Genomic DNA, 15,000 nt, shown 5'->3' with positions numbered 1-15,000 from the left:
CGGGTTGCCACTTGATGTTGATAGGGTTGATGTATTGTGTTCGTTGACTTTTGGTTCATTCCAAAAGTCTTCGGACTTAGATAATTTTACAAGTGTCGGCGCTCTCGGACCGAAAATAAGAAGACAACTAAGAAGAAAAAGAGAAAGAAGCTAATAGTGGAAAGTATTCTTCTTCAAAGAAGGAACAAAAATTTTACAAGTGTTGAAAAATTTCCTAAGTCCAAAAAATTTTCTAAGTCCAGAAAATTTTCTAAGTCCCACAAAATGGAACATGATGAAGAAGATACAGAAGTTGAAAATTTTTCTAAGTCCAAAAAATTTTCTAAGTCCAGAAAATTTTCTAAGTCCAAAGTGTTGGAACAATTTCCAAAGGCCCATAGGTTGCACTGAATTTTCCTAAGTTGGCCACAAGTACCCATGAGGTATCGAGAAGGTTCACCCGAAGGACATAATATGTCCCAAAGTACCGATAGAGCACCCACAAAGAGCACCCAATTGGCCTAAGTTGGCCAAAAGTACCGATAGAGTACCCACAAGTAGCACTGAGTTGGCCTAAGTTGGCCAAAAGTACCGATAGAGTACCCACAAATAGCACCGAATGGGCCTAAGTTGGCCAAAAGTACCGATAGAGTACCCACAAGAAGCACTGAGTTGGCCTAAGTTGGCCAAAAGTACCGATAGAGTACCCACAAAGAGCACCCAATTGGCCTAAGTTGGCCAAAAGTACCGATAGAGTACCCACAAATAGCACCCAGTTGGCCTAAGTTGGCCAAAAGTACCGATAGAGCACCCACAAGTAGCACCCAATTGGCCTATGTTGGCCAAAAGTACCGATAGAGTACCCACAAATAGCACCGAATGGGCCTAAGTTGGCCAAAAGTACCGATAGAGTACCCACAAATAGCACCGCGTTGGCCTAAGTTGGCCAAAAGTACCGATAGAGTACCCACAAGTAGCACTGAGTTGGCCTAAGTTGGCCAAAAGTACTGATAGAGTACCCACAAATAGCACCGAATGGGCCTAACATGGCCAAAAGTACCGATAGAGTACCCACAAATAGCACCGAATGGGCCTAACATGGCCAAAAGTACCGATAGAGCACCCACAAATAGCACCCAATTGGCCTAAGTTGGCCAAAAGTACCGCCAAGTAGCACCATAGAGGCCCGAGTAGAGCGAAATGTGGGCCAAATTGAACATTTGAAAATTTTTACAAGTCCAGAAAATTTTCTAAGTCCAGAAAATTTTCTAAGTCCAAAGAGTTGGACAAATTTCCTTAGGCCCAAAGGTTGCACTGAATGTTCCTAAGTTGGCCATCAGTACCCATGAAGTATCGCGAAGGTTCACCCGAAAGACACAATATGCCCTAAAGTACCCACAGAGTACCCACAAGTTGCACCCAATTGGCCTAAGTTGGCCAAAAGTACCGACAAGTAGCACCATAGAGGCCCGAGTAGAGCGAAATGTGGGCCAAAGTACCGAGTAGTTGCAACAAATGCCCAAATGGATACCAAAATGTGGTACCAAGCACCTAACTGTTGCAACAAATGCTAGCTTTCTGAGCAAAAGCTGTGGACCAATTTCGTAGAAGAACCGCCTAGGCGAAAAGGCAAAAATCGCCGAAGCTGGCCCGCTCGCAGAGCTCGCGGGCCAGGAGATACTCATAGGGCGATTTACTAGAGTGGGGAACTTGAGAATTTTTGTGTCCGAGACTTCGGGCAACTTCGCGGCCGCCCCCTTAAAGTAAAAGATTTTCTCTGGGTGCCTAAAATTCGCAATTCCCGCAAAGTCGGGAAGACGTTAAAGTTTTTGCCCAAAAAATGGCCATCGATTTAAGGTGATTTTCCAATAAGAAAATGCTTCCTATTTTGAATTTTTTCGAATATTTCCTAAACTAAGCGTCGGAGCACATGGCCGTGGAGGAACTTTTGGTAGCTTTTGGCAAGGGCTATCGGATGAAATAATGCGAAAGGCCATCGGAGCGATATTGGATTAATGCGGGCCCATAAACGTACCTAAGAAGTGAAAATTGGTACCTTGCACGCAGGATGCAAGAAATGCTTGAGTGTTAACCAACATCGGTACCAAGTACCTAGGTTATATCGAGTGCGTAGATGGAAGTCGGTACCGAAGGGAAACCTTCCTAGGCTAGGTGCACGCAAGTGAGTATGGATCGATCAGTAGAAAGATGGGAAGCCATAGGAAACCTTCCTAGGCTAGGTGCACGCAAGTGAGTATGGATCGATCAGTAGAAAGATGGGAAGCCATAGGAAACCTTCCTAGGCTAGGTGCACGCAAGTGAGTATGGATCGATCAGTAGAAAGATGGGAAGCCCAAGGAAACCTTCCTAGGCTAGGTGCACGCAAGTGAGTATGGATCGATCAGTAGAAAGATGGGAAGCCATAGGAAACCTTCCTAGGCTAGGTGCACGCAAGTGAGTATGGATCGATCAGTAGAAAGATGGGAAGCCATAGGAAACCTTCCTAGGCTAGGTGCACGCAAGTGAGTATGGATCGATCAGTAGAAAGATGGGAAGCCATAGGAAACCTTCCTAGGCTAGGTGCACGCAAGTGAGTATGGATCGATCAGTAGAAAGATGGGAAGCCCAAGGAAACCTTCCTAGGCTAGGTGCACGCAAGTGAGTATGGATCGATCAGTAGAAAGATGGGAAGCCCAAGGAAACCTTCCTAGGCTAGGTGCACGCAAGTGAGTATGGATCGATCAGTAGAAAGATGGGAAGCCCAAGGAAACCTTCCTAGGCTAGGTGCACGCAAGTGAGTATGGATCGATCAGTAGAAAGATGGGAAGCCATAGGAAACCTTCCTAGGCTAGGTGCACGCAAGTGAGTATGGATCGATCAGTAGAAAGATGGGAAGCCATAGGAAACCTTCCTAGGCTAGGTGCACGCAAGTGAGTATGGATCGATCAGTAGAAAGATGGGAAGCCATAGGAAACCTTCCTAGGCTAGGTGCACGCAAGTGAGTATGGATCGATCAGTAGAAAGATGGGAAGCCATAGGAAACCTTCCTAGGCTAGGTGCACGCAAGTGAGTATGGATCGATCAGTAGAAAGATGGGAAGCCCAAGGAAACCTTCCTAGGCTAGGTGCACGCAAGTGAGTATGGATCGATCAGTAGAAAGATGGGAAGCCCAAGGAAACCTTCCTAGGCTAGGTGCACGCAAGTGAGTATGGATCGATCAGTAGAAAGATGGGAAGCCCAAGGAAACCTTCCTAGGCTAGGTGCACGCAAGTGAGTATGGATCGATCAGTAGAAAGATGGGAAGCCATAGGAAACCTTCCTAGGCTAGGTGCACGCAAGTGAGTATGGATCGATCAGTAGAAAGATGGGAAGCCATAGGAAACCTTCCTAGGCTAGGTGCACGCAAGTGAGTATGGATCGATCAGTAGAAAGATGGGAAGCCATAGGAAACCTTCCTAGGCTAGGTGCACGCAAGTGAGTATGGATCGATCAGTAGAAAGATGGGAAGCCATAGGAAACCTTCCTAGGCTAGGTGCACGCAAGTGAGTATGGATCGATCAGTAGAAAGATGGGAAGCCCAAGGAAACCTTCCTAGGCTAGGTGCACGCAAGTGAGTATGGATCGATCAGTAGAAAGATGGGAAGCCCAAGGAAACCTTCCTAGGCTAGGTGCACGCAAGTGAGTATGGATCGATCAGTAGAAAGATGGGAAGCCCAAGGAAACCTTCCTAGGCTAGGTGCACGCAAGTGAGTATGGATCGATCAGTAGAAAGATGGGAAGCCCAAGGAAACCTTCCTAGGCTAGGTGCACGCAAGTGAGTATGGATCGATCAGTAGAAAGATGGGAAGCCATAGGAAACCTTCCTAGGCTAGGTGCACGCAAGTGAGTATGGATCGATCAGTAGAAAGATGGGAAGCCATAGGAAACCTTCCTAGGCTAGGTGCACGCAAGTGAGTATGGATCGATCAGTAGAAAGATGGGAAGCCATAGGAAACCTTCCTAGGCTAGGTGCACGCAAGTGAGTATGGATCGATCAGTAGAAAGATGGGAAGCCCAAGGAAACCTTCCTAGGCTAGGTGCACGCAAGTGAGTATGGATCGATCAGTAGAAAGATGGGAAGCCCAAGGAAACCTTCCTAGGCTAGGTGCACGCAAGTGAGTATGGATCGATCAGTAGAAAGATGGGAAGCCCAAGGAAACCTTCCTAGGCTAGGTGCACGCAAGTGAGTATGGATCGATCAGTAGAAAGTGGGAAGCCCAGTACCAAATGCCCTAGTGAAGACCGTAAACGAATATCATGAACCGAGAAGGAGCACCAAATGCCCTAGTGAAGACCGTAAACGAATATCATGAACCGATAAGGAGCACCAAATGCCCTAGTGAAGACCGTAAACGAATATCATGAACCGATAAGGAGCACCAAATGCCCTAGTGAAGACCGTAAACGAATATCATGAACCGAGAAGTAGCAACGAATGCCTGAAAAAGTACCAAGTCCACGGTATAGAGTAACGAGAGTTAACCGCCGTGATGTATGCAATGAGGGCAGCCATTGCATGGGTTCTGGACTTGGTGCGCGAATAACTTTTTTGCTAGACATCGGACAAAGTTGACGTGGAAGAACGAAATGTAGCATTTGGTGCCACCTATCCAAAACTTTTTCAAGATTGAAGATCCGATCGATACAGCCTGAGTTATAGGCAAAAGTTGGTGCAAAATTGAGCATTTTTAATGGTGAAAAATCGGTACTCCTCGAATAGCTCCTGTTGGAAGCATCGGACCACATGGTCGTGGAGGAACATATTGTAGCGCGCGGTGTCAAGTATCGACACCCAAAACCGCATGTCCGATGGACGGAAAATGACCAAGTTATAGTGAAAACTTGGTTGCACCAAATTCCCGAAGAAGTGCAACGAGAAGGTGAATGCGATGGTTGTTCGTCGAATAGCTCCGGCCACAGACATGGTAGCGATTAGTGGTGCATGGAAGAAATCTAGCCACAAGTGCCATCTACCCATGGCCAGAAGAAAGTGTGGCCATATCTTGGATACCGGCGGAGCTATGGGGCAAATACGGGCCAAAAATGGTGCCAGGTGGACCAAAAATCCGACCAAGTGCGCGATGCGCTTTCGTGAATAGCTCCGGCCACAGACATGGTAGCGATTAGTGGTGCATGGAAGAAATCTAGCCACAAGTGCCATCTACCCATGGCCAGAAGAAAGTGTGGCCATATCTTGGATACCGGCGGAGCTATGGGGCAAATATGGGCCAAAAATGGTGCAAGTTGGACCAAAAATCCGACCAAGTGCGCGAGGCGCTTTCGTGAATAGCTCCGGCCACAGACATGGTAGCGATTAGTGGTGCATGGAAGAAATCTAGCCACAAGTGCCATCTACCCATGGCCAGAAGAAAGTGTGGCCATATCTTGGATACCGGCGGAGCTATGGGGCAAATATGGGCCAAAAATGGTGCAAGTTGGACCAAAAATCCGAAAAAGTACCTAGGTAAATGCGATGGTTGTTCGTCGAATAGCTCCGGCCACAGACATGGTAGCGATTAGTGGTGCATGGAAGAAATCTAGCCACAAGTGCCATCTACCCATGGCCAGAAGAAAGTGTGGCCATATCTTGGATACCGGCGGAGCTATGGGGCAAATATGGGCCAAAAATGGTGCAAGTTGGACCAAAAATCCGAAAAAGTACCTAGGTAAATGCGATGGTTGTTCGTCGAATAGCTCCGGCCACAGACATGGTAGCGATTAGTGGTGCATGGAAGAAATCTAGCCACAAGTGCCATCTACCCATGGCCAGAAGAAAGTGTGGCCATATCTTGGATACCGGCGGAGCTATGGGGCAAATATGGGCCAAAAATGGGTAAAATTGTACGGTCCAAAGCCAAGGGTAAATTTTTTTATTCCTCTGATAACTTCTAGCACAGACATTGAATCGGTTGGTGATGTATGGATGAAATGTAGCAAACAGTTGGAACTACCCATAAAATCTGAAAGATTGACGATCCAATGTATAGAACCGGAGTAATGTGCGATACTTGGTGAAAAATCGAGTGAAAAATTAGCTATAAACTGTTTTTGGCCCATAACTCGAATACTAGACATCGGAAGGGGGGGTCGTAGAACGATTTTTTGTTGCCCTATCGATTCCCTATCGAACGAGCAAAAGTTGTTTTTTTGACCAAAAAGGACCCCTACTCTAGTAAAATTGGCCTGATTTTACTAGTCCCCGGTACCCGTACAGGCAAAATGAGCAAAATGCTCAAGTATGAATGGTTTTTGGCCCATAACTCGAATACTAGACGTCGCAGGGGGGTGTCATGGAACAATTTTTGGTAGCCCTTGAAATTATCTATCGAATGACATATACTTGATTTTTGGCCAAAAAGTTCCCTAGACTAGTAAAAATCGCATCATTTTACTAGAGTCGGGTACCCTGGACGAAAAACCGCTATAATTGCGGTTTTTGGCTAATAACTCGAATACTAGACGTCGCAGGGGGGTGTCGTGGAACAATTTTTGGTAGCCCTTGAAATTATCTATCGAATGACATATACTTGATTTTTGGCCAAAAAGTTCCCTAGACTAGTAAAAATCGCATCATTTTACTAGAGTCGGGTACCCTGGACGAAAAACCGCTATAATTGCGGTTTTTGGCTAATAACTCGAATACTAGACGTCGCAGGGGGGTGTCGTGGAACAATTTTTGGTAGCCCTTGAAATTATCTATCGAATGACATATACTTGATTTTTGGCCAAAAAGTTCCCTAGACTAGTAAAAATCGCATCATTTTACTAGAGTCGGGTACCCTGGACGAAAAACCGCTATAGTTGCGGTTTTTGGCTAATAACTCTAATACTAGACGTCGGAGGGGGGTGTCGTGGAACAATTTTTGGTAGCCCTTGAAATTATCTATCGAATGACATATACTTGATTTTTGGCCAAAAAGTTCCCTAGACTAGTAAAAATCGCATCATTTTACTAGAGTCGGGTACCCTGGACGAAAAACCGCTTAAGTTGCGGTTTTTGGCTAATAACTCGAATACTAGACGTCGCAGGGGGGTGTCGTGGAACAATTTTTGGTAGCCCTTGAAATTATCTATCGAATGACATATACTTGATTTTTTGACCAAAAAGTTCCTAGACTAGTAAAAATCGCATCATTTTACTAGAGTCGGGTACCCTGTACGAAAAACCGCTATAGTTGCGGTTTTTGGCCAATAACTCGAATACTAGACGTCGGAGGGGGGTGCCGTAGAACAATTTTTTGTAGCCCTTGAAATTACCTTTCGAATGATATATAGTGGTTTTTTGGTCAAACAGTGACCCCGAGACTAGTAACCCTCCATACACAAAACCGCCTAAAAAGTTTTGGTTTTGCAAAATTTTGAAAAGTGCGTCAAAAAAATTTTTTCAAAAAGTACCAAATCGTGATCAGAACTCACTATAGACCATAAAAAGTGAAATCCGATGGTCATTTGCAACACTTGGTCAATCGAGAAAAATTTCACTTTTTTACTAGAGTCGGGTACCCTGAACGAAAAATCGCTCAAGTGATGGTTTTTGGCCAATAACTCGAATACTAGACGTCGGAGGGGGGTGCCGTAGAACAATTTTTTGTAGCCCTTGAAATTACCTTTCGAATGATATATAGTGGTTTTTTGGTCAAACAGTGACCCCGAGACTAGTAACCCTCCATACACAAAACCGCCTACAAAAACTTTGTTTTGAAAAATTTTGAAAAGTTCAAAAAAATTTTTTTTTCAAAAACTACTAAAACGTGATAAGAACTTACTATAGACCATGAAAAGTGATATCCGATGATAATTTGCAAAAGTTGGTAACTAGTAAAAAATTTCACTTTTTTACTAGAGTGGGTGCAACGAGAAAAAAAAAGTCCGTGATGGAGAAAAATGGCACGTTTTCCACGCCTGTACGCTTTCGTTTTCTATATAGGGGGTAGGTGAGCCAGAAGCATGAATTTGACTGAGTACGTATCTTTATGAATTGGGCCCTTCTAAATCGATTGAGACTACCCCCAGGACGATCGGACGACTGCTTCTGGCTCAAAATGTGGTTTTTAGATTTTGATCGTCAATTATGAGAGAAAAAATCGATTAGAAGTAAAGATACGAAATGCTTGGTCTAAGTTGGGAAACGACTTCGGATATTTGTTGGACGTTGTCGTAGAAGGTCCGAGGACCAAGGAAAAGTGATTTCCAAGTGGATTTATGCACTATTAGTCGATGGTAAGATGTGAAATTAGTAGAACTTACCATACAGTTTGCGAAGTTGAAGCAATCGGTTGGTGAATATGGTACTGTCTGTCCAATTTGGTGGTTCGGAATGAGTGAAACGATGTTGATGATGGATAGACGTTCCGATTGCCCCCGATCGGGGAACATATAGTGGTCTTTAAGGTCCAAGTACCTATGTTTTGGTAAGCAGAACTGAGAGTTAAAGGATGAAAGTCGGCCATTCCTAATATCATCCTATCGGTGGTTCGCGAGTTGTTTGAGGACCGGAGCAGCTCGCGATGAAACGGTCCTAGGGTATTGGTTATCCATCCAAGGAAGAGTAAATGCGATCCTAGATGTGTGTCGTTGGCCGTTCTACCGGTATCGCCTATCGATGAGATATCGACGGGCATGCCTTACTCGAAAGTTGAATTCTAGGATCGATGGTCAAACAGACCTATGAGCGATAAACCAAACTGAACACGTATTGATGTCGGCTTTTCCTATCATTTGATGCCGCAGGTTGTTTAGGGACCGGAGCAACTTGCGGCCGAGACGGTCCCCGGGGGTTTCTTTCTCCAAGGAGTGGAAACTATTAAGCAAGAGTTGTAGCAAGATACGATCCTCTGATGTGTCGTTGGCCGTTCATGCGGTATCGCCTGTCGATGAGATATCGATGGGCATGCCTTACTCTACCGACCTTCTAATTGAGAGTATTAATCAGGGATCGATGGTCAAACAAGACCAATGAGCGATAAACCAAACTGAACACGTATTGATGTCGGCTTTTCCTATCATTTGTCGCAGGTTGTTTAGGGACCGGAGCAGCTTGCGACCGAGACGGTCCCCGGGGGTTTCTTTCTCCAAGGAGAAGAAACGATTAAGCAAAAGTTGTAGCAAGATACGATCCTCTGATGTGTCGTTGGCCGTTCAAGCGGTATCGCCTGTCGATGAGATATCGATGGGCATGCCTTACTCTCCCGACTGGATTACTGAGAGTTTAATCAGGGATCGATGGTCAAACAGACCAATGAGCGATAAACCAAACTGAACACATATTGATGTCGGCATTTCCTATCATTTGTCGCAGGTTGTTTAGGGACCGGAGCAGCTTGCGACCGAGACGGTCCCCGGGGGTTTCTTTCTCTAAGGAGTGGAAACGATTAAGCAAAAGTCGTAGCAATAATCGATCACCTGATGTGTCGTTGGCCGTTCTTGCGGTATCGCCTGTCGATGAGATATCGATGGGCATGCCTTACTCTCCTGACTGTTTAATTGAGAGTTATAATCAGGGATCGATGGTCAAAAAGACCTATGAGCGATAAACCAAACTGAACACGTATTGATGTCGGCATTTCCTATCATTTGTCGCAGGTTGTTTGGGGACCGGAGCAGCTTGCGACCGAGACGGTCCCTTCCCGAAAGATGGTGAACCGAGTCGTCTGGCGTAAAAACCGGACGACTCGAAAGGGCTTGACCCTTTCAAGTGAGCGATAATCACATTCTACGCTCAGTTCGACAGCTACAAGGCAATCACTCGCTATGTTCAGAGCTAATACATGCAACATGCCGGCATTGTTTCCACCGACGCATGGATTCAAGACTGGTGCACTTATTAGTTAAACCGTTCGCCTCCGGGTGTTTCGAGTTCAAGTCTGGATGAGGATTGATCTTGCTGGTAATAGCTTGAGCCCCTGAATAAGGGGTCGAAGCGTACATCTTGAGACCATGTACAACATATTACCAAATCGGCACCATGGGTTCGGGTGCAAGTGATGTAACCGTGAAAGATGTTGAGCAGCCCAACATCGGTTTACACACGCATAATAGGAAGGCAGCGCTGTCGACTGGTCAGTCGTGTAAGAAGTGTGCATTATCGATCACAAATATATTGGTGATCTGTAGGTTGCGCATACACCATGCCCGGTGTAAAGTGCCGTGGTCCCCCCCGGGGGGCTGCATCAAACCGTTCGCCACGCGAACTACCCAATGGAACGAACTCTATGCATTTAATAAGAAGAAGAGATGATAATGAAACACGGTCGATTTAAGAGTTGAAAACGTTGAAATACCTATAAGCAAGTCTTAAGTTGGTGGTGACCGTTACGCCCCAACAAATTGGTGCCTTACCCTACACCAAAGAGCCATTCAACATGGTTCAAGTGAGCGATAATCACGCTCTACGCTCAGTATGACAGCTGCAAGGCAATCACTCGCTAAGTTCAGAGCTAATACATGCAACACGCCGGCATTGTTTCCACCGACGCATGGATTCAAGACTGGTGCACTTATTAGTTAAACCGTTCGCCTGCGGGTGTTTCGAGTTCAAGTCTGGATGAGGATTGTTCTTGCTGGTAATAGCTTGAGCCCCTGAATAAGGGGCCGAAGCGTACATCTTGAGAGTAAATGTACAACATATTACCAAATCGGCACCGTGGGTTCTGGTGCAAGTGATGTAACCATGAAAGATGTTGAGCAGCCCAACATCGGTTTACACACGCATAAGGGGTTTATTGTTATCTGTAGGTTGCGCATACACCATACCCGGTGTAAAGTGCCGTGGTCCCCCAGGGGGCTGCATCAAAACGTTCGCCATGCGAACTACCCAATGGAACGAACTCGATGTATTGAAAGAGATGAACAATTAATAGCGAGAATAGGGGCCCGGAAGCAATTCCGCGGCCCTACGGTCGATTCAAGAGTTGAAACGTTGTACAATCGTGGATAGCACCTAGTGCTAATATGGTGAGAGATAATGTGTGAGGAAATTTAGTTTCCTAAAGTTTAGTTAGTGGTTTCCGTTGTGCCCTAACAAACTTAAAGTTGGTGGTGACCGTTACACCCCAACAAATTGGTGCCTTACCCAACACCAAAGAGCCATTCCATATGGTTCTAGAGAGAGAGAGTTGTGTGGAAATTTATTTCCCACTAAGCGAGTGTGTGTCTGTAGTGGAACGAATTCTGGTTGATCCTACCAGTAATATACGCTTGTCTCAAAGGTTAAGCCATGCATGTCTAAGTACAAACATAAATGAATGTGAAACCGCATAAGGCTCAGTATAACAGCTATAATTCACAAGATCATCCTACCACTAGTTACTTGGATAACTGTGGAAAATCCAGAGCTAATACATGCAACATGCCGGGACTGTTGCCCTCGCGGGTAGCTGAACTGGTGCACTTATTAGTTAAACCAATCGCCTCCGGGCGGCTTGAGTTGAAGTCTGGATAAGGACGCAGATCGTATGGTCGCTTGTCGACTGACGACAGATCTTTCAAATGTCTGCCCTATCAACTATTGATGGTAGTGTAGAGGACTACCATGGTTGCGACGGGTAACGGGGAATCAGGGTTCGATTCCGGAGAGGGAGCCTGAGAAATGGCTACCACATCCAAGGAAGGCAGCAGGCGCGTAAATTACCCAATCCCAGTACGGGGAGGTAGTGACGAGAAATAACAATATGGACCTCTCTAACGATGGTCCATAATTGGAATGAGTTGAGTATAAATCCTTCAACAAGGATCAAGTGGAGGGCAAGTCTGGTGCCAGCAGCCGCGGTAATTCCAGCTCCACTAGCGTATATTAAAGTTGTTGCGGTTAAAACGTTCGAAGTTGATTGCCCGTCCAGACACGTGACCGCCACGGGCGCCCGGTTACACGCCGGGGCCGTTCGTGCGCGCGCTCACGGCTGCGACTCACAATGGTGTACTTGGGCGTTACTCTGTGAACGAGTACCGTGCTACCGGTTAACTCCGGCACGGGCTCCTCATGGTGCTCAAGATACTCACATTTACCTTGAACAAATTAGAGTGCTCAAAGCAGGCTAAGACAAAGCGTCCGGCCCCCCCGTGGGGTTGGCGTTGGCCGAGAATAATCTTGCATGGAATAATGGAATATGACCTCGGTTTATACGATTTCGTTGGTTTGTCAGAAACCTAGAGGTAATGATTAACAGAAGTAGTTGGGGGCATTGGTATTACGGCGCGAGAGGTGAAATTCGTAGACCGTCGTAGGACCAACTGAAGCGAAAGCGTTTGCCATGGATGCTTTCTTTAATCAAGAACGAAAGTTAGAGGATCGAAGGCGATTAGATACCGCCCTAGTTCTAACCGTAAACGATGCCAATTAGCAATTGGGAGACGCTACCCCTATTCGGTGCTCTCAGTCGCTTCCGGGAAACCAAAATCGGGTTCCGGGGGAAGTATGGTTGCAAAGTTGAAACTTAAAGGAATTGACGGAAGGGCACCACAAGAAGTGGAGCTTGCGGCTTAATTTGACTCAACACGGGAAAATTTACCAGGTCCAAACTTATCGAGGTAAGACAGATTGATAGCTCTTTCTCAAATTTAAGGGTAGTGGTGCATGGCCGTTCTTAGTTCGTGGAATGATTTGTCTGGTTAATTCCGATAACGAACGTGACTCAAACATGCTAACTAGAACGCTGTCAGCAGTGCGCCTCCGGGCGCACCTGACGTTACAGCCGGGCGGCGCCTTCACGGGCGGTCGTCGGCTACGTTTGCCCTGCTTAGCGGGACAACTTGTGTTTAGCAAGCTGAGAATGAGCGATAACAGGTCCGTGATGCCCTTAGATGTTCTGGGCTGCACGCGTGCTACAATGTGGGTCGCAGCGTGTTCTCGCCAATAGGCGCCCCCATTCCGAGAGGAACGGGAAATCACTAAAATGCCCATCTAGTCGGGATTGGGGACTGCAACGGTCCCCATGAACCTGGAATTTCTAGTAAGCACTAGTCATTAGCTAGTGCTGATTACGTCCCTGCCCTTTGTACACACCGCCCGTCGCTACTACCGATGGATTATTTAGTGAGGTTTCTGGAGGCTTACCTTCCGCGGTTCCTTCGTGAGCTGCAGCTGGCATGGCTGAAGTTGACCGAACTTGATGATTTAGAGGAAGTAAAAGTCGTAACAAGGTTTCCGTAGGTGAACCTGCGGAAGGATCATTACTGATGATCGTCCGCGAGTGACCAACCATGAGCTGCCTTCGGTGTAGCTCGGTCGCTCGCTTGCTATGTGTCAGAATTTGTTGAAAGCCAACTCGTTCGTTGTACACTTTGATGGGTGACCATCACTGTGTCTCCGTGCCGAGCTAGATCTCCCCTAGCCGTAAGGCACTTGAACGCCCCTTCGACGACGAGTTGCATGTGTGTGGTATGTGTCAGAATCTGGTGAAGCTTTCTGCATGTGATGTGCCTTGTGTGGATCCGTGGCCATTGCATTGTGTCTGGTGCTTAGATACCCAGACACTTAGAACGCTTGCGCGGAAAGCAAACTCGATCGTTGTACACTTTGATGGGCAACCATCACTGTGTCTCCGTGCCGTGCTAGATCCCCCCTAGCCGTAAGGCACTTTGAACGCCCCTTCGACGACGAGTTACAAGAGTGTGGTATGTGTCAGAATCTGGTGAAGCTTTCTGCATGTGATGTGCCTTGTGTGGATCCGTGGCCATTGCATTGTGTCTGGTGCTTAGATACCCAGACACTTAGAACGCTTGCGCGGAAAGCAAACTCGATCGTTGTACACTTTGATGGGCGACCATCACTGTGTCTCCGTGCCGAGCTAGATCTCCCCTAGCCGTAAGGCACTTTGAACGCCCCTTCGACGACGAGTTGCATGTGTGTGGTATGTGTCAGAATCTGGTAAAGCTTTCTGCATGTGATGTGCCTTGTGTGGATCCGTGGCCATCGCATCGTGTCTGGTGTGTAGGTACCCAGACACTTAAGCAAACTCGATCGTTGTACACTTTGATGGGCGAGCATCACTGTGTATCCGTGCCGTGTAAGAGCTCCCCTGGCCATCAGGCACTTGAAAGGTCCTTCGACGACGAGTTACAATAGTGGTGTGTTAGATACGTCAGATTACGGTGTCTACTAGTGTGCAATACGTATCCGGCTACGGCACGGAACGAACGGGAACTGTGGTGCAGACAAACAAGAGTTAAGCCTATTAGTCATTAACTCTAAGGACGGGGCCATGGGGCGGTACACAAAGGATACGGATGAGCGAGTATGCAGGCCCAATACTCAATAGCTCGATCCGATCCAAGCACATGAGTTGACTGCGGCGCCAGGTTAACCAATGTGCTAGATTCTATTTGGCCAGTAGAATCTTGTGTCTTAAGCGATTTGATACCAAGACACCAGAACGAAAGTTAGTTGAAGAGTTATTAAACTCTTATGAAGTATGGTTGTGCAATCACAACTTATGACTTTAACCTATAAAGTGGATATGGACTTGCAATTATAACATGGAATCTCTACACACCCCATGAGCTCGATCCAATCCACGCACACGAGTTGCCTGAGTAGCGACAGGTATACCGATGTGCAATACGTATCCGGCCACGGCACGGAACGAACGGGAACTGTGGTGCAGACATACAAAGAGTTAAGCCTACTAGTCATTAACTCTAAGGACGGGGCCATGGGGCGGTACGCAAAGGATACGGATGAGCGAGTATGCAGGCCCAATACTCAATAGCTCGATCCGATCCAAGCACATGAGTTGACTGCGGCGCCAGGTTAACCAATGTGCTAGATTCTATTTGGCCAGTAGAATCTTGTGTCTTACGCGATTTGATACCAAGACACCAGAACGAAAGTTAGTTGAAGAGTGATTAAACTCTTATGAAGAATGGTTGTGCAATCACAACTTATGACTTTAACCTATAAAGTGGATATGGACTATCAATTATAACATGGGGCACACACCATGTTCTCGATCCAATCCACGCACACGAGTTGCCTGAGTAGCGACA

The sequence above is a fragment of the Anopheles funestus genome (assembly GCF_943734845.2).
Source record: "Anopheles funestus chromosome X unlocalized genomic scaffold, idAnoFuneDA-416_04 X_unloc_31, whole genome shotgun sequence".
In the NCBI taxonomy this organism is placed as follows: Eukaryota; Metazoa; Arthropoda; class Insecta; order Diptera; family Culicidae; genus Anopheles; species Anopheles funestus.
This window is presented reverse-complemented; position numbering follows the sequence as displayed.